This window comes from Palaemon carinicauda, chromosome 20 (assembly GCF_036898095.1).
Source record: "Palaemon carinicauda isolate YSFRI2023 chromosome 20, ASM3689809v2, whole genome shotgun sequence".
Taxonomy (NCBI): domain Eukaryota; kingdom Metazoa; phylum Arthropoda; class Malacostraca; order Decapoda; family Palaemonidae; genus Palaemon; species Palaemon carinicauda.
The window spans coordinates 26,549,178-26,559,177 of NC_090744.1; the positions used below are offsets into that span (position 1 = coordinate 26,549,178).

The 10,000-nt window shown below is 32.4% G+C and overlaps 1 protein-coding gene across 4 annotated transcripts in view; it reads right to left on the bottom strand.

The window, feature by feature from the left end:
- Positions 1–10,000, bottom strand: part of LOC137660226 (N-methyl-L-tryptophan oxidase-like) — a 72,620-nt gene that overhangs the window by 31,498 nt on the left and 31,122 nt on the right. Inside the window, exon 1 of one of the 4 annotated variants that reach the window (XM_068394951.1) lies at positions 8,117–8,229. The exons of the other annotated variants lie outside the window; for them this stretch is intronic. The gene's annotated coding sequence lies outside the window, so the exon portion shown is untranslated. Of the gene's footprint in view, positions 1–8,116; positions 8,230–10,000 lie in introns of those variants that run through there. 4 annotated transcript variants of the gene reach the window in all.

Sequence of the window (10,000 nt, forward strand, 5' to 3'; positions counted from 1 at the left end):
TAGTTTATCAGACACAGTATATATAAAGCGGATTGGTAATGATAATCAAACATTATTCTATAATAATTCATTCTTTACATATCTAATTAGGCGTAGTGTGATGTAATAACATTCAGTCATCATATATGCTTGGAGCCAGGGTTTAAACTTTTAAGGTAATTTCCTTAGTTTGAGGTAATTTGCATGGTTTCAATGTAATTTTCCAGGTAATTTTAAGGTAATTTCGGTTTTACTAGCTTTAAATTTAAGGAAATTTTAGAAGTTTTAAGGTAATCTACGGTAAAAGGCTCGAGCAGGGAAAATTAAGTTGTCCCATTTTAAAAGGGAAGAGAAATTAATATATATGTTCCTGAAGGTGGTATATAATCACCTATTCTCCAGACACTCAATGAGAGAGAGAGAGAGAGAGAGAGAGAGGAGAGAGAGAGAGAGAGAGAGAGAGAGAGAGAGAGAGAGAGAGAGAGAGAGAGGAGAGAGATAATAACAAAATAATGATTAAAATTCATTAGAAGTCAACCAAGTTAGTTCTGAGATGCCTTTTTAGTATTTAAACAGTTCAATACATTTGACGTTCATGAATAAGATGAAAGTAGACGTCAGCATGCCAGGCAATCCGATGCCACTTCTATCCCAGGCCCGAATGAAACAGGATAAGGGAAGAGGGAATTAAGAAGGTTGGGCTAAGTGACATGGGGCCATTTTAATAGCAAAGCTTAATCTACACGATAACAATTAAAAGGCTGAAAACGTAGATAGGAAGGAGATTTCAAATCCCGATAGTAGATAAAAGCATAAGATCATTACAGTACATCTTACTGATTTTCCCAATATGTAAGAAATGTTGGGTTGGCAGGTGTTGCAATGATGCTTTATAGGACAGGAACTAATCTCTCGAGGTTAAAAGAACAGTAATCTAATAAACACCCACAGAATTGAGATTAGAAAGTCAAGAAAATCGAGAGAAAAGGTCAGGTTGGGGTCACTAATCCCACGAATTTCTTCAATTCAGTCCGGTCGCGTAAGGGGTGGGACAGACCCAGGCCATGTATTTCAAAGTCAAGCCTTTTTTGAAAAGCTAAACTGGAATTCTTCAAATCCAGTATATGCAGCGTTGGGGATTGTCAGTCTAGAAATAAATGCAAAATTGCAAACTATTAAATCCTGCGAGCTATATACCACACCGGGTTGAACAGTGCAAATACAGTACTTTGAAAGCTGAATGAAAAATTACGGAAGAGCCTCTAATTAACAGACGTAGTTTTTCACAAGACCGTTTAACAATTTAATCTACTTGATTTCCCCTAGTGAAGAAAGAAAATTAATAGAAATGCTTATTATTATTACAAAAGAGAGGATATACATTAGGAGAACAATATATTATAGAAGAAATAAATGAATGGACGAAACCATCAAAATCTAGTTTTAAATGTAGCTCATGAATGGTAAGAGACAAGGGACAGTGACAAAGTCATAGCAGGGCAATGCACAAGAGACTGACTATATATATATATATATATATATATATATATATATATATATATATATATATATATATATATATATATATATATATATATATATATATATATATATATATATATATATATATAATATATATATATATATATATATATATATATATATATATATATATATATATATATATATATATATATATATATACGAAAGATCAATGACCAAGTTCCTTCTCCATATTGTTAGGATTACGGAGGGCCAGGCAATGGCTGCTGATGACTCAGCAGGTAGACTTATAGGCTCCTCCAAACACCGCATCCTAAGGCTCACAAGGATTTTGAGGTTGCAATAAGTGGTCACACGTTCAAGCTGAGCCTCGGTGTTTGGGGACACCAAAGATCTACCTCCCAAGTTCAGATATTTACCTTCAGAGTCATCAGGAGCCATTGCCTGGTCCCCCAAGGTCCTAGCTTTGGTGTAGAGGAGCTTGGATAGTGAACATATGTACATGAAGTTCGTTCTCTACGACAGTGTGCGATAGCTCCATGACCTTCCCCTTGTTTCTGCCGCTCATGAGTGATCTTTTAAACTTTTAAAACCGTTTTGCTACATTGTTAGAAAAAAAAAACGTAACTTTTATCGGAAATTCTCCGTAAAAATATACTGTTTTCGACTGTATTTCAGTAAAATAAAGACGACCGTAATTTTACCTTATTTTGTTATTATCTTTTACGGATTGGTGACCGTAATATCACTCTTTTTACGTCAAAATAACCGTTTTTAAAACGGTAAAAAACCTGGAATAAATGTTGCCAGACTTTTACCGTGTTTTAAATGCAAATTTTTCACAGTGTAGATATACTGAATTACAGAAATATCCGAGAGTTGTAAATGCATTTTCTCTACACTATATTGTATTATGGCAATATATAGATGTTGTTTGAGACTTTATTCGCATGATGACAGTAATATTACTACTAATGGTAGTCAATATATAGAATTATAACTTTATTCGTATAATAACAGTATTATTACTACTAATGACAATAAGCATACTTGTAATAATTGTTGTATCATTAACATTTTCACTTTGTCTTGTTAAGGAACTGCGAAAGAGAGAGAGAGAGAGAGAGAGAGAGAGAGAGAGAGAGAGAGAGAGAGAGAGAGAGAGAGAGAGAGAGAGAGAGGCTAAGTATAGCGCATCTATATTTGTATTTCAACTTCCTCCCAAGGTTAAAGACGGACACACTGCCACCCTACTGCACAGATGGTTGCGTCAACCACCAGCTGAGCAAGAAATACAGGCATTGCAAACATAAGCATTTCTCCTTCTTAATTAAAAGGACTAATCTTGATAAGTTCTTTATTTAACGAAGAATGACAATATATTGGAATTTGAAAGGGTGCACTGTTAAAATAACCATAATTTTAACATGAAATTCTCCGTGAAAGTATACTCTTCTAAGCCGTATTTCAGTAAAATACAAGCGACCGTAATTTTTACCCTGCTTTGTTATTATATTTTACGGGTTGGTGACCGTAATATAATTCCTTAACGTCCATATACCCATTTTTAAAATGGTAAATGCCTGGCAACATTTATTCCCGGATTTTTTTTTTTTTTTTTTTTTACGGCAAAATGTTTAATAGTGTATTAAAATTATAATTTATAATCCTTATATGGAAAAACCTTTACGGGTGTTTCGACTTCTAAAAAAGTTCTAAATATCCCTGCCTTATTCAACACTTGGTACCACACACGACAGTCGGCTAATTATCAAGTACATAATATATTTATATTAAGGGCAATAAACGCAAAATTAGATTTAAGCGATCTGGCTAATTTTGTGGATGGACCAGGAACTAGATATATACATACATATATATATATATATATATATATATATATATATATATATATATATATATATTATATATATATATATATATATATATATATATATATATATATATATATATATATATCCTTTTCTGAGTGGAGATACTTTAACGTAGTGAAAGGATTTGAGAATCGCCATGATCAGGGTCACCAATACTAGGTGGGTTTGCTGTGAGCGATCACACAAAATTCTCCCACCGTCACGAATCCGCAGTTGGCCAGCGTTGTGATGAAAACTGGGCTAACCCCAGACATGTCCTTATCCTGCAGTGGACAAGAAACGGTTGCATTTGTTGTTGTTGCTGCTGTGTGTATGTATATGTATGTATGTATATATATATATATATATATATATATATATATATATGTATATATATATATGTATATATATATGTATGTATATATATATGTATATGTATATGTATATGTATATATATATATATATATATATATATATATATATATATATATATATATAATGTGTGTATATAAACATATATAGACTTACATTTGTATAATATATATATATATATATATATATATATATATATATATATATATATATATGTATATATATATATATATATATATATATATATATATATATATATATATGTATATATATATATATATATATATATATATATATATATATATATATATATATATATACAGTGCATGTATGTATGTATAAAAACATATAGACCTACATATGTATAATATATATACACATATATATACATACGTATACATAAGTATACATACAGTATATACAATGCATAAATAGACACTAATAGGATTATTAAAATTCTTAACTCAATCTATGATTATCATGTCCCTCAGAAATAACGTGATGTACTTTTTAAGCAGGCGTCCCCGACAGGCTGCATGATTGACGTATACCAAAGAGATATAAATCACTGAGGTCATTCCTCGTCATCAAATGACAGAGTAATTAACATCTATCAAAATTATAAAAACCCACATGTACATAGGCATGCATTCATTAGCATAAAGACCTGGGTTTGTTCAAGGGAAGTAGACGAGAACGATTGTATATGCAAAGTAGAGGAGAAGGATTGTATATGCAAGGTTCTTTAATGAAAATATTAATGGGAATGGCGGTTCAAGTACTATTTTTAGCCTCGATACTAAATAATAATTAAAAAAAAAAAGAAAAAATGGGGTTTAATCGACACGGAAGCAAGAGACATTTTTTTTTTTGGTGGCTACATAAAGGAAAATTCTTGGAGAGATATAGCAAAGATTAATCGAATAATTCTCCTCCTCCTCCTCCTCCCTCCTTCTACTTACACCAAAAAGTAATTAAACTGTTAAAACAAGTTAAAAGAGACAGCACTTTGCAAAGCAAAGTTCTACAGAATAAAACTCCGTGTTTGATAAAGAACAGAATTAGCATGAAAAAATTAGAAATAACTAAGATAACCAAGAAATTAATTTCTTTAATTTCACAAAAAAATATTAGTGTTTTGAAATATATTTAGTGTTGAAGTGCAGACGCTTCCTATCATTATCCTCATGTTATTTACGAAGAAATTTTACCAATACAACGTTTGCAAACGCTTATACACTATTTTTGGGATCTGTTAAATATTCTGCAACTAGAAGTTTCATTTCCTTTTGTTACGTTACAGAACGATATATATAAATATATGTATGTATATATATATATATATATATATATATATATATATATATATTTATATATATATATATATATATATATATATATATATATATACCTAACCACACACATGTATGTACATGCACACAAACACACACACACACACACACACACACACACACACACACACACACACACACATATATATATATATATATATATATATATATATATATATATATATATACAGTATACATACACACACAAAATATAATATAGATCTAGACACATTCTCCGTATTATTATTATTATTATTATTATTATTATTATTATTATTATTATTATTATTATTATTATTATTATTATTATTAATTGCTAAGCTACAGCCCTAATTGGAAAAGCAGAATGGTATAAGCCCAGGAGCTCCAACAGGGAAAATAGCCTAGTGAGGAAAGGAAACAAGGAAAAATACAATATTTTGAGAACAATGACATCAAAATAAATATATTCTATATATATAAAAACTTTAACAAAACAGGTAGTAGGTTGGCCGGGGCACCAGCCACCCGTTGAGATACTACCAATAGAGAGTTATGGGGTCTTTTAACTGGCCAGACAGTACTACACTGGATCCTTCTCTCTGGTTACAGTTCATTTTCTCTTTGCCTAAACACTTAGCCTATTCTTTACATATTCTCCTCTGTCCTCATACACCTGACAACACTGAGATTACCAAGCAATTCTTATTACTGCACTGTAATTGTTCAGTGCCCAATTTCCTCTGTGTAAGGGTAGAAGAGACTCTTTAACTATGGTAAGCAGCTCTTCTAGGAGAAGGACACTCCAAAATCAAACCATTGTTCTCTAATCTTGGGTAGTGCCATAACCTCTGTACCATGGTCTTCCACTGTCTTGGGTTAGAGTTCTCATGCTTGAGGGTACACTCGGGCACACTGTTCTATCTTCAGTCTTATTTCTCTTCCTCTTATTTAGTTAAAGTTTTCATAGTTTATAAAGTGATATTTATCTTAATATTGTTGCTCTTAAAATATTTTATTTTTCCTTGTTTCCTTTTCTCACTGAGCTATTTTCCCTGTTGGTGCCCCAGGGCTTATAGCATCCTGCTTTTCCAACTAGGGTTGTAGCTTAGCAAGTAATAATAATAACAATAATAATAAGAGGAAGAGAAAAAAGATAGAATAGAGTGCCCGGGTGTACCCTCAAGCAAGAGAATTCTAACCCAAGACAGTGGAAGACCATGGTACAGAGGCTACGGCACTACCCAATGATTTGATTTTGGAGTGTCCTTCTCCTAGAAGATTGATGTATTGATTTGATGTTTTCTGGCATCCTGACATCTAAGGTCACTGGCGCCAAATAGAAGAGCAGCTTACCATAGCTAAAGTCTGCCACTGAACAATTACAGTGCAGTAGTTAACCCCTTGAGAGTAGAAGAATTGTTTTGTAATCTCAGTGTTGTCAGGTGTAAAAAGGACAGAGGAGAATATGTAAAGAATAAGCCAGACTATTCGGTGTACTTGTATGTGTCTTTAGGCAAAGGAAATATGAAACGTAACCAGAGAGAAAGATCCAATGTATTACTGTCTGGCCAGTCAAAGGATCCCACGACTTTCTAACAGTAGTATCGCAGTGGATAAAAAAAAAAAAAAAAAAAAAAAAAAAAAAAAAAAAAAAAAAAAAAAAAAAAAAACCCTAACGTTGCTAACCCCACACCTATCTACATCCCTGAATTGACTATCACCACAGTTAACTAACAACAGAGTACACAAGGTACTGCTTAGGTTAACAAAGCGCGAAGTATTTCTCAAGTGCCAGGCTAAATTCATTTATCCCCTCTCACTGGGATCGATTTAGCGGCTTTCACAGGTGAGGAAGTTTCCATATGTATGTAAGTATTTATAATTCATAAATAATTGTCTGAACACTTCCACCTGGGGTTGGAGTCCTAATTAGCGCTCATGACGAATCGGAATAAAGATCTTTCATCTGCATATGATTAAAATGGGTAAACTACCAGTAAGCTTGTTTACTCTGGGAGTTCTTGGTCGTAAACACCTGCAGTGAAGATCAAAACAGGGTTGAATATAAAAACTATAATCACGTAAGAAGGCAATGTTAGTCTGTCGATTTCAATCAGGAAGGAGAGGGTGTCAAGCCTCAATTGTCTTTATTTCTTTTCCTAACCTTTTTCTTTATCTATTGCTATGCTAAAATGGGCCCATTTAGACAAGAAACAAACTGGCACTGAACTTCACAACATAGACTTGATTTTAATTTATTATTTTTCGACTTACTGCAATCTTATAGGAAATTGATATCACTCTTAGATTTTGTTTAGTATATATCATACCCAAGTCCTGAATAAAAACGAGCAAATATCCACTTATATTTTTTACTTTGTTGTATTTCATTAACAACAATCTTTAGTCCTACTTTCCATGTATAATCATATACACGAGCGCGCGGACACACACACAGACACACACACAATATATATATATATATCTATATATATATATATATATATATATATATATATATATATATATATATATATATATATATATATATATATATATATATATATATATATATATATATATATCAACCGATCCGTTCACTACCTTCATAAAAAAAAACATATTAATCCAAACGTCTAGGAATTTTTGAGAAATTACCCTTTGTCGGCAATCTTATACATGGCTACCAGTTCAAAATCAAAGCAAAATGTAGAGATAAACAAATTCTTACACAACACAACAAACTTACTATGCTTAAAAAAAAAAAAAAAATTCCTTCGCTATGTAAATTAAAGAATTGTTCATCCACATAAGGCACTGAACTAACTGACTTTACAATCGAACTGCGAATTTCTAAATATAATCAATATTTGCAAATGAAATTGACTTTCCGATCTATATAAAGAAGCAGTGATATGAACTCATATATGAGGTTTAAATTTAATAAAATATTCACAATTAACACTCAACTCCATAATTAATAACATTCTTTACACCCGATATTGTATCAAAACCACAAGTTTCCACCTGACAGAATTGAACCCAAAACCTTACCTTTGGATGGAGGAATCTTGGTTGAACCACCGTCTCACTGCCTCTCACCTGCTACTGACAAGGAAAGGGGGTTTTCTATGGCCATCGGGCGCCCACCCGCCCATCATTGAGAACGCCCCCCACCCCCTTAACCCCCCCCCCCCCCCCCCTACACCTTTCCCCCACCCCTAAATCGTTACCCTGATCCACGCAATCACTCTCCTCTCTCGTGTCCCGTTTTCTACAGTAATACGTTATACTTTTCAATTGCCTTCAATATCTCAGTACTGTGTGCAAATTACGTTATATTAATGCTTTTGTTAAATGCCCAACACTTTATATTTGAATATTAAATGCTCTAAAAGTAAAATATTCAAATTGCATTCTCTCTCTCTCTCTCTCTCTCTCACTCTCTCTCTCTCTCTCTCTCTCTCTCTCTCTCTCTCTCTCTCTCTCTCTCTCTCTCTCGTTTTTCAATACACTGAAAGACCACATTTTTATTTCATACAAACATCTTAAATTCATTATTATTATTATTATTATTATTATTATTAGCTAAGCTGCAGCCCTAGTTGGAAAACCAGGGCTATAAGACCAAGGGCTCCAATAGGAGAAAATAGCTCAGTGAGGAAAGGAAATAAGAAAATAAATAAACTCCAAAAGAATTAATGAATATAAAATATTTTTAAGTACAATAACAACATTAAAATAAATCTATCATATATAAACTATAAGGAGAGACTTATATCGGCCTGTTCAACATAAAAACGGTTGGTTATATTAAACTCTTGTTAATTACTCAACATTTTATATTCAAATATATAATGCTCTATACGTAAAATTCAAATTCTCTCTCTCTCTCTCTCTCTCTCTCTCTCTCTCTCTCTCTCTCTCTCTCTCTCTCTCTCTCTCTCTCTCTCTCAATACAATTTCGTTAAATTAAACTTTATAAATGCTTAATTAATGTATCTTATTTACATGGAATACTTTATTTCCAACTTTTTTTCAAACATTGACATACTTCCATTTCCATTTATACAGATATACATTACCTACAATAATGACAGGTGTTTTTTTTTTCCTTATTTCTGGCCCAAGTTTTTGAATATGCAAGCATTACACATTTCACTTCTAAAGAATTTCAGTTGACCTCATCTCTCTCTCTCTCTCTCTCTCTCTCTCTCCCTCCTTCTCTCTCTCTCTCTCTCTCTCTCTCTCTCTCTCTCTCTCTCTCTCTCTCTCTCTCTCTCTCTCTCTCTCTCTATCTTTTGTGGTCTTCAGCTGCTGATTCTCATCTTAATTTCTAGGATGGAAACTTGTGGTCTATTGAATTCCTTAATTTCAACACCGTCGTTCAATTAGCTCTTTATAAATGTTACCAAGATTTTTCATAATTCACATAATCCTTTGCATTCAGATCTTCCCAGACTGTAACATCTTGTGTATAGTACTTTGTATGCAGTTGAGTCTACCACAATCATTCCTTATCTATCTCATTAAAAACTTTCTTCAGGGAGAAAGTGGCATTTTACTTTTCATAATACATTCTTCTTAGAGAAATTGGCATTTAACATTTCATAATATCATTTTGCTTTCCAAAAGCTCTCCATCCTATACTTATCCTCCTTTCAAGTTTTCTTAATCTGGCAGTGGAATTGGTGGAACTTCAGAAGTTCATACATTTTGTAAAATTAATTACATTTTGATGGACATGTTGACAATTTTGTTCTATAGTTTATACATGACTGATCTATTTAAAAAAAGTTGCTATTTATCTTGAAATATTGCATATTTTCATTCATTAATTATAAATAGTTTATTTGCTATTCCCTTATTTCCTTTCCTTCACTGGGCTCCTTTCCCTGTTAGAGCCCTTGGGCTAGTAGCATTTTGCTTTTCCAACCA